Source organism: Notamacropus eugenii, chromosome 2 (assembly GCF_028372415.1).
Source record: "Notamacropus eugenii isolate mMacEug1 chromosome 2, mMacEug1.pri_v2, whole genome shotgun sequence".
Lineage (NCBI taxonomy): Eukaryota > Metazoa > Chordata > Mammalia > Diprotodontia > Macropodidae > Notamacropus > Notamacropus eugenii.
In genome coordinates, this window is record NC_092873.1 from 417671496 (window position 1) to 417693966 (window position 22471).

The 22471-nt window shown below is 36.6% G+C and overlaps 1 long non-coding RNA gene across 1 annotated transcript in view; it reads left to right on the forward strand.

Moving 5' to 3' along the window:
* Window positions 1-22471, forward strand: part of LOC140524124 (uncharacterized) — a 76557-nt gene that overhangs the window by 49191 nt on the left and 4895 nt on the right. Inside the window, exon 3 of the long non-coding RNA XR_011973573.1 lies at window positions 20591-20798. This is a non-coding gene — a long non-coding RNA (uncharacterized lncRNA). The remainder of the gene's footprint in view (window positions 1-20590; window positions 20799-22471) is intronic.

Genomic DNA, 22471 nt, shown 5'->3' on the forward strand with positions numbered 1-22471 from the left:
GAGATAGTACACTATATGAGTGGGGGATTTTAACTTCCCCATCTCAGAACTAGACAAATCTAAGCACAAAATAAGCAAGAAAGAAGTTAAGGAGGTGAAGAGAATTTTAGAAAAGTTAGGTATGATAGACCTCTGAAGAAAAATGAATGGGGATAGAAAGGAATATACCTTTTTTCTCAGTGGTACATGACACCTACACAAAATAAAGACCATGTATTGGGGCATAAAAACCACATAATCAAATGCAGAAAGGCAGAAATATTAAATGTATCCTTTTCAGATCATGATACATAAAAATAAAGATCCATGGAAAGATAGATTAAAATTAATTGGAAACAAAATAATCTAATCCTAAAGAATGAGTGGGTCAAACAGCTAATCATAGAAAAAAATCAAGTTTCATCAATGAGAATAACAGTAATGAGGAAACATACTAAAATTTATGGGATGAAGCCAAAGCAATTCATGGGGGAAATTTTATGTCTCTAAATGTTTACATGAATAGTAGAGTAGATCAATAAATTGGGCATGCAATTTAAAAAGCTAGGAAAAAACAAATTAAAAATCCCCAATCAAATACAAATTAAAAATTCTGAAAATCAAAAGAGAGATTAATAAAATTGAAAGTAAGAAAACTGTTGAACTAATACGTAAAACTAAGAACTGGTTTTATGAAAAAAAACATAAAGTAGATAACCCTTGGTTAATTTGATTTAAAAAAAAAGAAAGAAGAAAACCAAATTACCAGTATCAAAAATGAGAAGGGTGAATTCACTACTAATGAAAAGGAAATTAAAAGAATAATTAGGAGCTATTTTGTCCAATTCATTATGCCAATGAATCTGATAACCTAAGGTAAATGGATGAATATTTATGAAATATATAAATTGCCCTGATTAAAAGAAGAGGAAACAAGTACTTAAGCCTATTTTAGAAGAAGACATGAATGTCATCAATGAACTCCCTAAATAAAAATCTCTGGGGCCAGATGCATTTACAAATGAATTCTACCACACAAGTAAAGAACAATTGTTTCCAATACTATATAAACTATTTGGAAAAATAGATGAAGAAGTCCTCCCAAATTCCTTTTATGACACAAATATTGTGCTGACACCTAAACCAGGAAGAGCTAAAACAAAGAAAATTATAGACAATTTCCCTAATGAATATTAATGCAAAAGTTTTAAATAAAATATTATCAAAGAGCTTATAGCAATTTATCATGAGGATAATACATTACATACATTACAACCAGGTAATGCAGGTCTAGTTTAGTATCAGGAAGACCATCAGAATAATACCATATCACTTACAAAACTAAGAGAAGTTATAAGATTATCTCAATAGAAACAGAAAAACTTTTGACAAAATACAGTACCCATTTCTACTAAAAACCACTAGAATGCATACAAACACAGGGAATTTTTCTTAAAATGATAAGTAGTATCTATCTAAGACCATCAGTAAGCTTTATGTATAATGGGGATAATCTAGAAGCTCTCCCAAAGAGATCAGGGGTGAAGCGAGTATGCCCATTATCACCATCATTATTCAGTATTGTACTAGAAATAGCACTTTAGCAATAAGAGAAGAAAAAGAAATTGAAGGAACTGGAACAAGCAGTGAGGAAACAAAATTACCACTCTTTGCCAATGATGTGATGAAATATTTAGAGAATCACAGATAATCAACTAAAAAACTACTTGAAAAAATAATCAACTTTAGTAAAGTTTCAGGATATAAAATAAACCCACATAAATCATCAATATTTCTATATATTACCAACGAAGTTCAGTGGCAAGAAATAGAGAAAATTCATGTAAAATAACTGTAAACAATATAAAATATTTGGGAGTCTACCTGCCAAGACAAACCCAGGAACTATATATATATGAACACAATTTCAAAACACTTTTCACACAAAGAAAGTCAGATCTAAGCAACTGAAAAAATAGTAATTGTTCTTGGGTAGGCCAAGCTAATGTAACAAAAATGAGAATTCTACCTAAAATAATTTGCTTGTTCAGTGCTATACCAATCAAACTACCAACAATTATCTTATAGAATTACAAAAGAATAATAACAAAATTCATCTGGAAGAACAAAAAGTCAAGAGCATCAAGGAAATTAATGGGAAAAAATGCAAAGGAAAGTGGTCTAGCCATACCAGATCTAAAACTACCTGATAAAGCAGGAATGATCAAAACTATTTGGTAGAGTCTAAGAAATTGAGTGGTAGATCAGTGGAATAGGTTAGATACACAGGGTACAGTAGTCAATAATTATAGTAATCTATTGTTTGATAAACCCAAAGACTCCAGCTTCTAGGATAAGAACTCACTATTTGACAAATACTGCTAGGAAAACTGGAAAATAATATGGCAGAAATTAGGCCTAGACCAACATCTCACACCCTATACCAAGACAAGGTCTAAATGGATACATGATTTAGGCATAAAGGGTGACACCATAAGCGAACTAGGAGAGCAAGTAAATATTTTTCTTGTCAGATCTATGAAGAAGAGAAGATTTTATGAGCAAACAAGAGATAGAGAACATTATGAAATGCAAAATGGATCATTTTGATTACATTAAATTAAAAAGTTTTTGCACAAACAAAGCTAATGCAACCAAGCTTAAAAGGAAAGCAGAAAACTGGGAAACATTTTTTTACTGACAATGTTTCTTTCTGGTAAAGGCCTCATTTCTCAAATATAGAGAGAACTGAGTCAAATTTATAAGAATACAAGTCATTCCTCAATGGATAAATGGTCAAAGGATATGACCAGGCAATTTTCAGTTGAAGAAATTAAAGTTATCTATAGTCATATAAAAATGCTCTAAATCACTACTGATTAGAGAAATGCAAATTAAAACAACTCTAAGGTAACTCATAACTATCAGATTGGCTAATATGATAGAAAAAGAAAATGGCAAATATTGGAGAAGAAGTTGGAAAACTATAACACTAATGCATTGTTGGTGGAGTTGTGAACTGATCTAAACACTTTGGAGAGCAATTTGGAACTATGCCCAAAGGGCTACAAAACTATGTATACTCTTTGATCCACCAATACCTACTAGGTCTACTAGAGATCATTAAAAAAGGAAAAAGGACTCACATGTACAAAAAATATTTATAGCAGCTCTTTTTGTGGTGGCAAAAACTGGAAATTGAGAGGATACTAATCAACTGAGAAATAACTGAACAAATTGTAGTATATGAATACAATGGAATACTATTGTTTTTTTAAGAAATGAAGAGCAGGCAGATTTCAGAAAACCTTGAAAAACTTACAGGAACTGATGCTGAGTGAAATGAGACAAATCAGGACAACCTCATACACGGTAGCATTAAGATCAGCTATGAATGACACATTTCTTCTTTACAATACAAGGATCCAAGACAATTCCAAAAGACTTATGATGGAAAATGCTATCTGCATCCAGAGCAAGAACTATGGTGTCTGAATTCAGATCAAAGTATACTATTTTCACTTTTTTAGTTAGTTTTTTCTTTCTTGTGATTTTCCCCTTTTGTTCTGATTCTTCATTCACAACTTGACTACTGTGGAAATATGTTTAACATAACTGCACATGAATAATCTGTATGAGATTGCTTTGATGTCTTGGGGAGGGGGGATTGGGAGGAAAGGAGAGTAAAAAATTTGAAACTAAAAATCTTATACAAATGAATGCTGAAAATTATCTTTACATGTAATTGAAAAAATAAAATACTATTAAGTGGGAAGAAAATAAACTAAATTGGTCCTTGGACAGCAGACTCATTCTGTCACACAGATCATCATTTCACTCAAGGGTTCTTAACTTCCTTTTAGCAATCTGGTGAAGCAAATGGACACATTCTCAGAAAAAAATGTTTTTAAATACACAAAAAATATAGAGAGCATTACAAAGGAAACAGTTCTATTGAAATAAAGTAACCAAAGTATTTTAAAATTGAAAAAAATTGAAAATGAAATCAAACCAGTGTCAAATCATGGAGAGTCTCAAATGGAGGTTGGAATACAGTATTTATTTACAAATTTATAAATAGATAATGAAGTAGCTATTAAGGAGGCAAATTAGTGGAAAAGAGCTGTTATTTTACAGAAACTTTCCTGGATCAGAAATTGACAATGTCATTGTCTGAAAATTGAGGCTGTTTGTATGACTTTGGGTATCTGGATGGGAATTATAAAATTCAGCTAAAGATCCAGATAGTTTCCTTAGATATACAAATTTGAAAACATCTGTATAATTCGATCATTACTCCTACCACACTGCTGCCAAATTTTAGAAGTTTTCTGACCCATCACAAGTCTGTAGTAGCAAGCAAAAAGCTTTCACTTAATTAGCACAGGCACTTCTGAGCTACCTTTTACACTGATTGTCCTTTCAAAATGGTGCTAAATGAAGCAAACAAAGAAAACTCTAGATTCATGTTCAGTGGCCTTTTACGTGGCATTAAAATAATCATATACATATTAGCACAATACAACTGATGACAAATATAACATATGCATATATACATATGTGTGTGCATACACATATGCATATTTTAAAAATTGAAGGCATCAACTTTCAAAACTTAAATTAAGAAACATATTCAGTCTTTAATGAGCCTGGTTCTTCTTTCTGCCACAGGGCATGGGAGCCCATGAACTGTCATAAAGCCAAAGACAGATGCACATCCATGTTCTTCCTCAAGTTTACGAAGAAGGGAGTGAGAAGTCTCTGTCTTACACATAGAGAGCTACTGAAAGTTAATACAAAATTAGAGCATTCCCTGATGACATAGACTGTGAATGGAACCTGTTGGGGGGTAGAATCAGGTGACCATGGATCACCTTTAGCAAATTGTGAAGATGAAAAGTTAGCTTCTGTATTCTCTACCTCTTTCTCACTCTCCCTTTGCATCCTGTCTTCATGTCGTCCAACCCAAGCACCTGGGACTTTCTTGCTTTTCTTACAAAGAATGAGTGATCTAATTGATGAATTCACACTAAGTTCTAATAGCAAAGATATATGGATTTCTTTGCTTTCCAAAGTTCTGGGCAGTTTTCTTAGATAATTATAGCCTTATAGCCAGGGTTTTGGATATGTCCTATTTTTGCAGAGACTTGCAATCCTTAAGTCATCTCTGTGTAGTCTGTCTTCAAAGTCAGTCATTTTGTGTTATGTAGAATTCATTTTAAAGGTGCTTCCATTTGCACGTCTGTCAAATTTTCATCCACTTCAATGTTTTTACATTTCTGTTTTTATTTCTCACTTTGTACTTCTTTGGAGAGATTCTCCATATTCAGATTTTCCTATTTTGCTTATGCTGTTTTTAAATTCTGAATTGATAGCTTTCATTTTAGTATTAAGAACTTTATTTTCTGGAACAAATCCATATACAACATTTTCTTTATGAATTTTGGTTCTCATTTGAGCTATCCTAGTGGTTTTCTGTTATTTCAACATCTTTGGGTGTGTGTGTGTATGTGTGCATGTGTGTGTGTGTGTGTATGTGTGTGTGTAAGAGTTGTACAGAATTCTCTATTTTTTTCAGGAATATTAATTCACTTTTCTTCATATTTTAGTTCAGGGGTGGGGAACCTGTGGCCTTGAGGCCACATGTGACCTTCTAGGTCCTTAAATGCAGCCCTTTGACTTCCTAGGTTTGGATTTTGTCAAAGGCCACACTTGAGGACCTAGAGGGCCACATGTGGCCCCAAGGTCACGGGTTCCCCACCTCAGTTAATTATATTATTTGTTTTAAAGTACTTTGATTTTGTCTGGTATTTTATTCACTTTTCTTTCTGTTTTGGGATATTCTCTATTGGTTTATCTACTTGTGGACTGTATTTTTATTGATGTTTTTCTCTGGTTGTTTTTGATTGTTTCATCAATTGTCCTGTAATCCCCCTTCATTAATTCTTTTACCCTGTCCTCTGCACTGCTCAGTCAGTCAGTCAGTCAACAAGTATTTATTAAGTTCCTGCAATGTTCTAGGCACTGTACTAAGCCCTGGACCCAGGGAGTCCACAATCTACTGGGGGAGCCAATAAGCAAACATATATACAAACAAGCTATGTACAGGATAAATGGAAAATAATTTTAAAAAAGAAAACATTAGAATTAAGATGTTTGAGGAAAAGCTTCCTTTAGATGTTAAAATTTTAGCTGGGGCTTGAAGGAAGACTAGGAAGCCAGAGAGCAGAGATGAAGAAGGAGAGCATTGCAGCATAGGGAACCATCAGAGAAAGTGCTGGGAGCAAGGAGAAGGAGTGTCTTGTTCATGGAACAGCAAGGGGACCAGTGTCACTGGATCAAAGAGTACAATTGTAGAGGGTAAGTTGGAAAAAGACTGGAATGGGGAAGGGGGTAGGCTAGTAAGGGCTTTGAATGCCAAATAGAGATTTTGCATTTGATCTTGGAGGTGATAGGGAGTGACTAGAATTTTTGAGGGGTGAGGAGTAACATGGTTAGGCTGCTTTAGGAAAATCACTTTGGCAACTGAGTGGAGGATGAATTGGGAAGACTTGAGATGGGGAGACCAAGCAGTAGTCTATTGTAATAGTCCTAGTGTGGGGTGATGGGAGCCTGTACCAGAACAGGAGCAGGGTCAGAGAGGAGAAGGGAGGAAATACATGAGAGATGTTATGAAGGTAAAATTGACAAGCCTTGGCAACATATTGGATATGGGAGGTCAGGGAGAGCACTCAATGATGACCTCTAGTTTGTAAGCCTGGATAGCTAGGTAATGTCCTTGGTAGTGAGATAGAAGTTAGGAAGAGTAGAGGGCTTAGGGCAAGGATGGGGAAGCTGTGACTTCAAGGCCACATGTGGCCCTCTAGGTCCTCAAGTGCAGCTCTTTGAATCCAAACTTTGCAGCACAAACCCTCTTATTAAGGAGATTTGTAGCTAGCAATGATTGATGGATCAAGTTTGTTTTTTATTTAGTTCTTTTATTTTGAGGATGAAGGAGATATAAGCATGTTTGTAGGCAGTAACCAAGTAGTTAGTAGACAAGGAGAAATTGAAGATAAGTGAGAGAATGAGGGTGAAGATGGGAATAATCGATGGGAGAAAATAAGATGGAATGGGATCACTTGTGCATGTAGAGGGGTTTGCCTTGGCAAAGAGAAAGACTACCTCATTCATGTGAAATGGGAAGAAGATAGAAATAGTGGCATAAGGTATATGGAAGAAGCAAGATGAGGAAGAGGGACTCTTCAGGGCAGCCTCACCCTTCTGATGATGGGGGATGTCAGTCCCTCCCCTGAGTAACCATCAGGAAGAGACCAGCCCATTCTTCTTTCTATCAGATCCAAGACCATCTTGGGGGTTAACAGTAAGTTGTTAATGACATCACAGAGTATTTTCAAGAACAGAGTACAGGGGAATGAAGCACTGTATTTATAGTGAGAAAATGGGCTTATATTCCAGCTCTGGTCTTACTATCAGTGTAACTTTAAGGAAGTCATTTAACATCTCTAGGCTCCAGTATCTCATATGTAAATGAGACAATTAGGATTCTATGAACTAAAATTCTACAAAGGAAGTCAGTTCCTGAGAGTTAGGAAGCTCTCAGGAATGAGTTTCTGAAGGCAAAAACAGAAAAACCATTCCAATGAGGAGGAAAATGGGGCATCTGTCTAAAGAGACTTATGGGGATGTACAAGGAACATTTCCATAACAAGGCCATCTTAGATTTTTAAAAGACATGTAGAAATGATGGAAACAAAGACAGATAATAGAATATGAGTATAAATGCATGGCAACTCCAACAGCAGGCATCCTTTGAGACTTAGGTCAATCCTACTTATTACAACAGGACTTTTTCAGTTCCTCTCTCTCCATTCCCCCACTTTCAGTGCTTTCCCTTCGAGATGACTCCCATTTACATTGTATATATCTTGCCTTGCCATTGGAAAAGGGAGAAGGGACCACATTTTTGCTTTTCTTTGTGTACACAATGTTTAGCACAGTGCTTGGAACACAGCAATTGCTTAATAAACTTTTGTTGACTAACTGCCACAGCACTGCAAGAAGTATTACGAATGTAAAAGGTCAGAATGGATAGAGGATAATGAGGAAAGCTAAGAACAAAAAGTATTTTGTTTTTGTTTCTATTTCTTAATTATATCGAGGAAAAGCAAATTCTCAAAGAATTGATACGATCACAACTTGGGGTATATGATATGAGCAATGATAATCAATGACTGAAGACAGGAAAAAGAACCAGCCCCAGTAGTACTTGACCCTATTTTGCTTCTATTTTCTCTGCCAAGGAGAATGACATTTAGACCAGAAGGTGCACAGTGAAAAGGGGCAAATAGGAATTTGCTACTTCAGAGGGGTAAGGAAATAGAGTACCTGGTGCTAAGTTCAAGATCTCAGCTCTAAGTGAACAATATCCTTGGGTGCTGTAGGAACCGACAGATATTATTAAGACATTATCGTTGACCTTCAAAAGGCTGGGGGAGGGACGTGGCAAAGGATGTATAAAGTCTGCAAAGTGTGGACTAGTGAACTTGACCTCTTTTTCTGGGAAAATTCTAGAACATATTCAATTCAATTCGAAATTTACTAGGCACAAAGCTGGCATGAAAAGACTAAACCCAAACAATCTTCAAAGAGAATCCATTCCACTGGAAAGTACAGCATATATAGGCAAGTAAAATACAGTAGTTTGAAGAAAAAGAGAACATTATCTATGTCCACTCTTAACCAGGTCAGGGAAAAATTCAAGAAAAAAACAGACGAGTGTTTTTACTTGTCAAAATGTTTTGTACTCTTTGAGGGAAGACAACCTAAAACACAAAAATCCAGATGTGAAAAACACATATAAACAAGAGAAGAGTGATTATTTGCATTACAAATGGATTCTTTGTTTTATAAGGAGTGATCCTGAGTTCCCTTTAATAATTGCAGTTCCTTAGTCTAACTGAACTATGATGAGAGTTACAGACACTATGGAATATAGTTGTTGCTGGTTTTCTCCAGAACACATCCTCCTTATAAAAGCAGGTAATGTGCATTGGTAAAGTTAGTAAATTATCTGTGAGTTTCGTTTATCTAGGCTTATTCATCTTGTACTTGAACCTGGATAACTGAGAGCTGGCAATTTTCTAAGATGTTACCCAGTTGCATTCTTCAAGTCATGATCAACATGAACCAAAAGCATCTGAATTTCCTTTATTGCAAATGTCTAAACTTGAGATGAATCCTTTGTCCCCCTAGCTTACTGCCTAACCAGAGTAATATATTTCTTAACACCCCACCCCCATCCCTACCCCCTTCACTCTAGTTTATTGTGCTTTGTCTTGTCTAATTTAGTTGACACAAGTGATAGGACTTACGTCACTTTTCCTTGGATAGTTATTACACCGTCTGGTCGATCTCACCCTTTGGAAGCTTTTTCCCATTCTCCATTTAGTTGAGAGACATTGAGGTTCAAACACCATAACATGCTTTCCCACCCCCCTCTCCCTTACCCCCCATGCTGCCTGGATGGGTCATGAGAAACTCTCACCCATGGCTGATATAAACGCTCCTCGGTGATATTTCTAATAATGATTATGTGTAGTTGGTAGTTACGCAGCTGGAAAACATAAAGATTCAGCATCTCTCTGCCAACTAGATTTTAATGACCAAACCACAGAGGTTTGGACTATTTAAAACAGGACGAATGGAAGAAAAACCCAGTATCACTACAAAAAAACCATGTGATTTGTAATCGGCAGCATTGTAAAACCAACATTGTATCTTGAGAAGAAAAAGTGGAAACAGCTCTTGGATAGGCACAGAAGATACTATTTGTAGTTTGAGTACTTGAACCAATAAACTGTATTATTAAAAATTTGCAGGCAGACTTCTTTTTTTTTCCTTTTGGGGGTTTGTTTGTTTTTTTTTTTTTTAGTTGACTTCCAAAAGGAATTCCAATGTTTTTTTGACAATTTTATCATTTCTGCCTTAAGCCAGTTGCAAATCTCTTTGAAACAACTAGACCCAAGGGTGGCTCAGGCAGCTGCCTGAATTCCACGCAAATATAAAAAGCCCGTTCCATTTTGAGTGCTATACTTTGTCATGATGGAATCCAGATGCTTAAACCATTCAAAGATTACCTTTTACAGTGTGAACAGAAGCATGGATGTAAGTGTTATGTTAAAATGTAGTTAGAGTCCAATTGTTGCTAAGCTTTTTGAGCATAACTTCTGAAGAAATACTGAGGCAATGAAGTCCAGGGAACAGAGAGTAGAAAAATGGGCCTGGGAATGTCTTATCACACCATCACCAGAGAAAGTAATAATTAGATTAGACTGCTGCAGAGTGCAAATAATTAATGGCAAAGAGACCAGAGGACCCCTTCTGAGACTGGTGTAATAACTCAGCAAGCAAGAGCCAGGTTTCCAACCTAATGTAATGCGAAGGGAATTCCCATTATAATGGAGAATCTAGCCCCCAGCAGACAAGACTGTGTCAGTCACTGCAGACAGACTTTTCTTCACAATAGAGTGATGATGAAGAGATCCCCCTGCTACTCAAATGCTGCACATCTGGCCTTAAAGATCTCTCTATGGGTCATTGAGTATATTTAACCTATTTTTGAATAAACTGATGAACCCCCAGATTTCATTTCCATGCTCAAGATGGCAACATCTATGTATACGGTCAACTGAACGATAAAATACACAAGTGGCATTGATTCGTTTTCCCTCCAGCCATGATAGCGATTGATGCTTTTGCATAATGGACCACTTAGTGTAGAATCTAAGGAGTTTGGTTATTTGGATGACACGAGTGAGTAAATAGGGAGTAAGTTTCTTGAGGGAAGGGATTGTTCCATTTTTGTTTTGTTTTTGTTGTAGCATAATTCTCAGCATGTGGTAAATGCATGATAAATATTTGTAGAAATTATTCCTGCCATTAAAATAATTCTGTTGAATTATTTGTAAACGCTTAGTGATCAATCTACATAGCATTAAGCCAACCGATCTTTGTAAAACTGGACAGTGTCCAAAAGTTCTATTATTTTATTTCTTCAGGCATCATCAAATAATTCAAATATATCTCAAGGTTCATGAAACCATTCTAGAAATCCTAGAAAGTAAATGCTTTAGAGTTCTAGCCTTTAAGATAGGGTGGATCTATACAGCAAATGTGCACATAGAAACAAAAAGTAGCTGTTTACATGTAGTTATATGAGAAACATTAAAAGATTGGTCTGCTCTCAAAAGAGCGTCTCCACCAATTTGCCAGGTTGCTTGAAATTTCCACCAAATGAATCATTCCTTTTATCTAAAGTATCACATCTGTAGAAGGTCCCTCTTAAAATACATAAGTAATAAAATGTAAGCTCCTTGAGGGAAGGAATTGTTTCTTTTTTTGCTTTTATATACAGAGCTCTGGCACAATGCCCTGCACTAGTATATGCTAAATAAATAGTGGAAGAAATACCACACCCCCCAAAGGGGGAGGTAGCATATTAATTCACTTATGTCTATGAACCCATTACCATAAGCTAGTTTATCACATTACCTGAGAGAATAGCCCAACAACATAGAGTACTGGGTAGACATGTTTGGATGGAGGTGAAGGGTAGGTGAGGAAAAACTTGAAGTGTGAAATACTATTGGAAAGGCCAGATCTTAAGAACTATAGTTGGAATGGGTGAGGCTCAACTTCCAAATGGGAATTTGTATTAGGGAAAGGAGGGAAAGCTAGAAAAGTCAGGAAGTCACTGAAGAATTACTTCACTTAATTGTTTTGCTTTTATCATGTCTTCTTCTTTGGGGAAAGGTGAAGTGGTGGCCTGGTCCTGTGACTTTACTATGAGGGTCTATTGATATACTCTATTAGTATAATGTACTATATACTACTCAGAAAATCATCTTTATTTTATAGACTGAGTATTGCTTGGAGCACAGAAAGGTTAAATACACTCTCCATCTATGACCCTTGGATGATGTAGCCTGCTGCATTAAGCCAAGCAACTTCCTAGCTTTGCCTGTTTCTTTCAAAATGGTTCCAGAAAAAGCAAAGGTTTGTTTGGATTATAGGGGAAAAATACTTGGACTATGGTTGTACATGGAAGAAGAATGGTATCCCACCCCCTTAAAGCCAAATGAGTGTAATGTTTCCATATTTCCCATAACTTCCCCTATTTCCCACTCCCTTTCTAAGAAAGAACACTCAGCCTCCTTCTGTCTGAAGAATCTACCCACTCGTGTTTGGTGCTTGGTCAAAGCTCTGTGTGCCCCACACTACCTAAGACTTTATCTGTAACCTATTCACGGATCAAGTGTGTTTTCATCTGCAGTATAATCAGATTCTTCCTGGTCCCAGTCTGTGTCTAAAAGCTGGCACTCCTCTTGGTTGCACTCCGCTTGCTTGACTAACATTTCATAAATCAGTTTAAAGTTTTGTTACATGGCCCTAACAAGGAGACTAAGTAGGACTCTCACAGCATATTTTTATTTCCTTTTCTTTATTCTGAAGAGATGAAGGCAGAGTGCTGATGTGGCACGTTATAACTGAATCTGGTCTCCCAAGAGTTCCTAAGCTTAAATTCCATACACAATCGCATCTACTATTGGCGTGGTTACATAAGGAAAACAAAAAGAAGTTTGAAATAGTACCATTATATTTGATATAATTATTTTGAGGGCTTTCTTGCCCATCCTGGTTCCAAGTTTAATTTAAAAGGAACAGACTTTCTACTCTTCTTAGAAAACTTTTGCTTTAAGGTCAGAATTGTACCAACAAAAAGAAATGTTGAATTGAAGTAGTTCTCTAGATTTTCAAAGTCCAAATGCCCTTATAATATTTACTTCAAGACAGTGTGGCATACATGCACACATCACATATATGTCCTGTGTATGCACACATATATGTATATATTCATACATATATACATACACACTATATATATATGTGTGTGTGTGTGTGTGTGTGTGTGTGTGTATGGAGAGAGTTGAGGAGTGGAGCTGATGTTTTCTGTAATTGTTTTGTATCTATTTTTCTCCTTGAATGTAGAAGTTTGGACTTTACTAACATCTAATGTGTACTTGATCAGTTAGTCTATGACCCATCTGTGCCTGTTTATTTGGTATAACTCTTGTTCATATCCATATAAAAATCCTTCGCATGAGGTCTAACCAACATGGGGGCATGGGGGGTCTTCTATATCATCTGACCTATCGATGCCATAACAGAATAGGTGAGCTGCCCATTGTTTAATTTCTTGCTCTCATGTATCAGTAAGCACCCCGACATACACAAGGGAATTTGCTATCACAGGTTCTTAGACCTGTGTTCATAAAAGGAAGGGCAACTTTTGAAGGGTTAACAATCACTTTAATCAAGCACGTGTTATCATTCCTTTAACCAAGCACATATAGAATTCACCTAGTTCAGAGAAGTCAACACCCTGAACCCCTAAGTAATGAACAGACATAGTTTCCTCTGCCTGACCATAATTCAACAGAAAGACAGCTGTCTGACCATAATTACCAGAGAGGAAAGCACTAACATCTGGGTTCTCAAAGTCAAGAGGTGGGGAGGGGGGCTCTTTAGCAGCTTCCCAGAGTCCTCATCTGGCACTCAAACCTTCTTACTAAAAACTAAGCCCCAAAGTAAAACCTCACCCTCAGAGTCTTTATACACTTTTTAGAGCCAGAGGACATCACATCCCTTGAGAACCAACCAGTGCCTCATTTGTACCTTCTTACAAAGCTTGCCAGGTTCCAAAATGGGTGGGAAAGATCCTCTTAATTACATTCTAATAGAGGCATTATACTTCTTGATTATAGAAAAACAAAAACAACAAAAGATCCTACTTTATTTGACATTACATAACACTATACAACTGACCCGTAAAACCTTTTGTGAGGTCCTGTGGTAGGATGGAGAAAGACACTCTGCTGGTCTGAGAAAAGCTTAATATCCTGAAGGAGATGACAAAAGCAATGTGTGAAGAAATTTATAAAGCAACTATCAAGAAGTACAACTTGAGATGGAAAACTGTATGAGAAGTGAAAAGAGCGCTGGATTTGTAATCGGGGACCTGAATTCAAATCTCAGCATGGCCCTTACTATAGGTGCCACTCTGAATAAGTCATTTAACTCTTCTGGACCTTAGTCTGTCATGTGTACAATGAGAAGGCTAGACTGGATGACCTCAAGGAGTCCTCTGAGCTACAAATATGCTTGTTTGATTCTGTGAAACAATACTGGGTACAAAAACAAGGTAAAGTGTGGATTGTGGTTTATCCTTTGTTCTCAAGGAGGACCATGACATCAGGGAGGTGCCATGATATACAGGTGAATTGGATTTAAGTGAGAGAAGGCTATGCAAAGTCACTAGCCTCACTTTCCCCTCCGGAGCCAATGGCCAGATAAAAAATCCGGACAACTGGAGATGGCCCAGCAATGGCAAGGGTGCTGAGCCAAACAGAGCCTGCCAAGTTCTTTCATGAATCAAATCAACTTATTTGACCTAATTAAAAGTCTATGGCTTGCATGATGACCACTCAACAAAAATTCAACCCAACCAGTTATTTGTTGTTGGATGATTATAGACCTACAGCAGGAATGAATTTCAGAAACCACTTAGACCAACTTTTCCATTTCACAGATGTGAAAACTGAGACCCTAAATGACTTGTCTAAAGTCACGCAGATAATAAGTGATAAAGAAATAGAATTTGAGCCCAAGTTTCAAGTCATCTGATAGGACTTTTCCCATTGTACAATTCATCTTATATCAATCACCATGCTTCCACTCCCCACAGGAATTGCCTCAATGAATTTTACTTAAAAAATCATTCCAAACTGACTATAGCTGAGCTGATTGGTGTGCATAAATACACCCTCAAGTACAAATAAGTGCTAAGGAATTGGATTTGTTTTTCTTGGGTCTGGAATAGAGAGATTCACAAACCACTGTTCTCTGGAGGTCAAGAGAACAGTGTTGCCTCATTCTCTGACCTTGAGGTGGCAGTCTTGTTGCTTTGCAGAAGATGCTATTTCTGGGGCTCCTGATGTTTTCTCCACGTTTATCCTCCCTTCTCTTATCTCTCAACCTTTTTATCATCTTTCTAACTCCTTTCTACAAACAAAATTTATCACTAGCAAAACTACAGCACAGACCATGTGTCTAAAACCTCCCATGTTGCCTGCCTGTTCCCCTCACTCAACCGTGTTCAGAATGCTCACACTATTTCACACTGTCTTCTCATCTTTTTTCTCCTGCATGTGATGCATATTTCTGGATATAGCTTTCACATTTTTGCCATGAAGATAGTTAACTGTCCAAATCAAGAGGCATAATGATTTGGCCTAGTAGTGGACAGAGAGGAATCAGTAAAAACTGGATGGAAGTTCCACTTCTAACACGTTAGCTATTTGAGCCCAAGAAAATCACTTAACCCAGCGGTTCTCAGAGCATAGCCTAGAGAACCCCGGGGCATCTCCCAGACCTTTTCAGTGAGTCACTGAGGTCAAATCTATTTTTATAATGCAGCTAGATCTTGATTAGTGTGAAAAATGAATTCCCTTGGAGTGGACATGTATATTCAAATTCACACTATTTGAAATTATACTTATAAAAATATGGCCATTGGTTCCAGCCCAATGAAATGAGAAATGAGAATTTGAATAATCCTACTATTTCAGGGGATTCACTATTCATACTAATCAGGACCTAGCTATAATTGATATTTTCATTTCTAATATGATAAATATAACCCATATAAACAAAAACCCTTCAGCAGATGGAGAATTTTCAATAAATTTTAAGAGTATAAATGTATCCTGTCAGTTTCCCCAGAAACATCTCTAAGATTGCAAGTTGTAGAACAGGTACAATCTGCACTGAAAAAGGTAGTTTGCTCAACAAGAGGGTCTTATACCAAAAAAAAAAAAAAATCATAGTTTAGGTTCCCCAGAGGTTCAAAGCATTAGAGAATTAGTTAAACTTGTTCAGTCAGCATTCTTGTCATCTTTCTAACTTTTTTCTACAAATGATATTTATCACTAGAAAAATTACAGCACCGACCTTGTGTATAAAATCTACCTTCTTACCTGCCCATTACTTTCATTGTACTATATTCAAAATGCCCATGCAGTTTAAAATTGTCTTCTCATCAATTTTTTTCCTGCACGTGAAGCATGCTTTGGGATATGGCTTTCATATTTTTGCTATGAGAATAGTTTACTGTACAAATTGAGGCACATAATGATTAAGGTAAATTGGCCTTCTCCACCTGCCCCACAAATGATTTTCTGCAAGTAACACTCCATTTCCAAGTAAAAGGTTCACTGTTATCCTAGGAAGTGCTGGTCCTGTTCTTGTTTACAATGAGTACATCTGTTCTTCTGACTTGTCTGATTTCTCTTCCCCTGTGGCAGTATGAATGAAAGGCATTCTGATCTTGTGGAATGCTGGAAGGAAAGAGAATTGGGCTCAATCTTGGCCCCATTCCCAACTCTAAGTTTTCCTGAGGTATCCAGGGAGGAGGCATTAGTTACTGACATTAACTGTCAATTCATGATGATCCCCCTAATCATCCAGGTGGTGTATAATTCAGGCTCTTTCATCCTCTTCCTGCTCTTACTAAAGCTTGCTTTTGGTCACTTGACTCTCCATTTACAGTACCACCAGAGAAAGGGAGATAGGAACCTGAATCAGGCAATACAGTCTTTGGTCAGTAGCTCCCTTGTTTTATTTAGTCATGGAAAGGGACAATTAGCTTTACATAATTAGCAATTTGATTCACGCTTCCAAGTACACAGATAAGAGAGGCAACATGGGAGTTGGGTTTGGAGTAAACACACACACACACACACACACACACACACACACACAGAACAAAATATGAAGTACACTAGATCACCATCCAAAAAAGATTTTAGATCACAGCTCGGACTCTCAAAAGGACTGCATCCTCCCTTACCACCTTCATTGCTGAATTAACCTCTATCCGCAAAATGACAAAACTTTACAATCTAGTCAGTCAATTTGCTACAAGTTTTTCTCTGGAAAAAGAGCTCCTTTCAGGCACATTGCTTAGAAAAAAGCCATATAACTACTAGTCTGAATTTTTCAACTTTCAAGACATAAAGTCTTTTCTGATCTCCCTTACTGTTAGTGCCTTCCCTTTAAGATTATCTCCAATTTATCCTGTATGTATCTTGTTTACAGATACTTCTTTACATGTCCTCCCCTTCATTAGACTAGACCTTCTTTGAGAGAAGGGACTAAGTTTTTTATTTCATTTTTGTTTGTTTTAACTGTCTTTCTATCTTTAGTGCTTAACAAATGCCTGACACATGGCAGGCACTTGATATTTCTTGATTTAATTTGATTTTCATCCTTATAGTTGATTGTGCTGCTTATGAAGATTCACCAAATTTCAGATCTTGGGGAAGATCATGGAGATAATATCTTAGCAACTGCTAAAAGATGTAGATTAAGCATCTTTGAACCACATGGAACCATTGCATATTTCCATGTTCAACAATTCTTGTGACATGCCTTTTTTCCTGTTCTTTACAGAAGCAAGGGTCACACAGCTTATCTAAATGTGGCAACTTTATTATCTTTCATTTCTGTCTTTCTCTCTCCTTCCATTCATGTAGGAATGCATGTGTTAGTGTGTGTGAAAATTAAAACAAAACAAATTTAAAAAAAACTTCTGTGTTTATAGCTAGTCAGTTGGATTCTACTAATGGAACTGGAGTATTGTACTCTCTTAACACTTTTCAAATTTCCAGTAGTGAGTGGGCAGAAACTTCATTTGACACCAACTCTCAAAGCCAATTAGGGTTGTACGATATCCAAGGAAGAATATTAAAAGAAATATTCCTAAAGTAACTGAGGAAATCCAGAGTATAAAAGTAGCATTCCTATTCTAGCCCATTTCCCCCTTTATTTTTTTTTTTTTTTACAAAGAAATCACTGGGCTGAGGAGGGTGAATGAGAAAGCCTTCTCATAATAAAATTAATTGAAGGAGATGGTGGCCAAATGCAGACAAGTAGCACTTTAAGGACTGAGGTCAAGTGTAGCCCTCAGAACATGAATCTGTAATCCTAAAGCTATTATGCTTAATATATTCTTAGCCGTCTCCAAGGTATTCTTTCATTCAAAAATATTTACATAGTGCCTACTCTTTTTGGCATTGTTGGAATCAATAAGACATTGTGTCTTACCTTGAGTAAGTCCCATTCTATTCCAGGGAGGTAAGGCACAAATGCCTATACCATAAGGCCATATGCTTAGGGAAGTCATAGAAATGGTACAGAAATATAGGAGCTCAGTCAAGAGGGAGCCATTTTTAGCAGGGGCAATCTGGGAAGGATTCAGGAGTCATTTTGGTTCGGGTGAACTGGGAAGGCTTCAAAGAAGGAATAGCAAAACTGGATTTTCAGGAAGTATCTCAATAGGCAAATATGTGGCAGCAGGGATGGTATTCTAGGTTTAAGGAGCAATATGAGCATGAAGTAGGAAAGTATAAAACATGTATAAAGAATGACAGGTAGTCTGGTGTAAGCAGACTGTACAATAGCTGTGAGGCAGAAGCAGAGTATAGATCTGCAAAAGATAATAGGAGAGAATGGATTTCATGTATTTCCCAATGGGGAGTTTTTGGAGGTTTTTACGGGAGGTGGGTGTGGGGGGGGGTGGTGGGACACAATCTGGGAAGTAATATGAAAGTTATATTAGAAATATTAATCTGACAAATTATATAGGATGGACTGGGGGGAGAAGGACCTAGAAATTGGAAAGTATCCCATTTTCATTATCTTACTCCTAGGTCTTTGTTTCATATCAAAGAAGGATTTCCTGTAGTTCAAAAAAACAGGGAATTACAGAATTTAGAATCTCTAAGTACCTTAGAAGTCCTCTATTTCAACCCATATATGAAAAGAATACCCACTATAAAATACGCAAGTAGTTATCTGGTCTCCAAGTGAAGATCTACAATGATGAAGAGTCCACCAACTCCCAAAGTGGTATATTCCACTCTTAAATAGCTTAAATATTATTTTTAGGATGTTTTTTCCTGATGTCAAGTCAAAATTTGCTTCTTTGCTGTTTCCAACCATTGTTCTTGGTACCACCCATGCAGGAAAACAGAACAAGTAGGGGCTAGACTTGGATTCAGGAAGACATGGGCTACAATCCTGTCTCAGAAACTTACTGGCTGCATGGTCCTGGACAAGTGTCTTACCTTCTATTTGCCTCAGTTTCCTCAACTCTAAAATGAGGATAATAATAGCACCTACTTTACAGGCTTGTTGTAAGGATCAAATGATAAAGTACTGGTAAAGGGCTTAGCACAGTGGTGGGTACATAATAAATGCTTAATAAATATTTATTCCCTTCCTTCTTCAATCAATTATCATATGACATGGGCTCAATACCCTTATCATCTTGGGAGCCCTTTTCTGAATACTAACTCAAGGGTGAGGAACCTACGCCTTTGAGGCTATATGTGGCCCTCTGGGTCCTCAAGTGTGGCCATAGAGTAAGATTTGTTTTGTGAAATTTGAATTCAGTCAAAGGGCCACACTTGAGGACATAGAGGGCCACATGTGGCCTCAAGGCCACAGGTTTCTCCCTCTGGCTAACTAATCAGTATCCATCTTTAATTACATTGTTCAAAAGATAGATGGTGAGGTGTTTTAACTGCTTCTATTTGTAGATAGACATTCTATCAAGACGTTGGACATTGCAAAGTCTCCTAACATCAACTATTGACTCAAAAGAGTTTGGTATAACTATCCACATAGGAAGAACCAAATGGAAGAAGAATGCTTATTATGCAAACTAAGATATGCAGTTGGATGGACAACCCATAGAGCTCATTCATAAGTACTTGTATTTCAGAAATGTACTGCAAATGGACAGTGAGGTGGCCCTGAGTTGAAATGGAGAGTAGAGTGATCTAGATTACCTTCAAAAAATCCACAGTTCTTTTAATGACTAAAATTTTTCCAGACATGACCTATTTTTTTTTAAGATTCATACTATTCTGATGATTCTGGATAGCTCTGGGTCATAGAATTCTATAGTCTTTGAAGAACTGCAGTTGACAATTGCTGAAAGAGCTATGGAGAGGCACATGGGTGTACCTAAGTAGGCTAGAATACAATACAAATGAGAAGTCACACAAAAATGAAGTAAAAGATGTCATCAAAGAATGACATGACTGGAAAAATGATAGACTGAAAAAATGCCTAGAAATCTCTCATTTCCATTTCTTAGAGTTTTTTGCTTGCTTCAAGATTCTGCTAAACGACCAGCTTCTACAGGGAAATCTTTCCATGTTCCCTTCAATGCTAGTGTCTTCTTTCTGAGATTACCTCCAATTCATCCTGTATTTATCTTGCTTGTACATACTTGTCTTCCCCATTAGACTGTGAGCTCTATCAGGGCAGGGACTGGTTTTCTCTTTCTTTGCATCCTCAGCTTAGCATAGCGTTTGGTACACAGTAGACACTTAAATGTTTGCTGATTTGACTTGATTTAGATCAGTAAGGTAATCAAAATAAAGGACAATTTGATTATTTCATGTATTTAATTGCCATCCAGCTATTGTAAAGACAAACTGAAGAATTCCCCCAGCTTATTTGGTGAACATCCTGTGACTAATTTCTGGGAGGATGTAGAAAAGAGCCCATAGATGACTGAGAAGACATGAGTTACAATCTGCACCATTGGAGGCAATACCTACATGAATGAGATCACAGAATCTTTGGAGTATTGACATCTCCAGGTCTACCATAGCAAATTGTATTTGGTAAGTTTTTAATAAACAATTCTTGGTTGAACTGAAATTCAATAATCCACCAGAGGGATAAGGAAATTAAAAGGAAAGATTGATACGAGAAATATTCCTAAGAAAAAATTAATATAAATTAGCTGGCCCGAGCCATTAAAATCCAACTTATTTCTGGAATGCCAGTGCTGTCTACATTACATTTTGTTCTCTAGAGTTTCCAAGAACTAAAGCATATATATCCTGAAGGTATAAATTATTCGAATTGTTAAACTCAGCACACTTGCATTACCTTCCTTTCAGGGTTGGGGCAAGGAAAGCACTTGGTAGAGTTGAAAGCACTATAAAAATGAGAGCTGCCATGACTACCAAAGTGTCAATATGGACATAGAGTAACACCTCATTTGTATGGCTTTGTGGTAATGAGATTTTTCCCATGTTAATTCTGCAAATAAATGACTCTTGTCCTCTTCATTAAATTTTTAAAAAGAAGAAAAATGGTTGATTACATGAATGATCCAAATGACTGTATCAGTTACTAAATCGGTTACTAAATTATTTGACTGATTCAGGAAGTGTAATTTATGCGTATACAAGGAGAGAGCAGAGAAAGAGTAAAAGACAAAGAAGGAGAAGCAAAAGTAAATAGAAGAGAGAAGAGACAAATAAGAGAAAATTTTGGAGGAGACAAACCTTCCAGATAGATATTATATATAGTATATTACTGGATTGAGAAAACTGGGTAAAATGGAAAATAAAATAACCTACCATATATGTCCTTAAATAATGAAGATATTTGATGTTTTAAAAGAATATGGTCTTATTTTTTTTTAATGCAAGAATTAAGTATGAATGACTATGTTTTGCCAAAATAGAACTTTGTGGGCATAGAGGTTTCTGCCAAGTTAAATCCCTTTACGATTCAAGTTCTTCTTTTTCCTCATTATTGTAATAAATAATATGAATAATAATTTGTCCTTAATAACACCTTTTATTTGCAGGAGTAAAAGTGTTTTACTTTTGGCAAAGTATAGTTTCCTGTTTCTAATGAAAAAGCTCATAAGGCCCTTTAGATATCAAACTAGCACATTATTGAGAGAAAAGGAGAGAGAGAGAGAGAAAGAGAGAGAGAGAGACAGAGACAGAGACAGAGACAGAGAGATATACAGAGACAGAGAGAGATACAGAGACAGAGATAGAGAGGGGCAGACAGAGATAGAGACAGAGAAAAAGAAGGAGGAGAAAAACAAAAAAAAAAGAAAGAAAATGTTGATAGATTTAGAAGAGCTACAATTTAAGAAATGAGGAGAAAGTACTTATAAAAAAAAAAAAACCAGATTCTTGTTCTTGGATTTTCTAAACCCCAGACATTTGAAAAATACTTTGAGAAGTGCAATGAACCTGAAACACACACACATTCACTCATCCTCTCCAACACATAAAGCCTTGCTGTTACAAGGTTTAAAGGAAAAAGCTGGTCCTGACATTTCCCACAGATTGGTGGGTGCTCCCAATGATAGCAAAAACACATTACAGATAAGTTATATTTCACAGGGCTAGAAGACCTAGAGGTCTTCTTATCCATCCTCCTGTCTCTAAGCAGGACTTTTCCTGAACAATATCTCAATATATGAGAATCTATCTCCCATAATGGGGATTATATAATCTTTCTGATTCTACAGGTTCTATAGTCT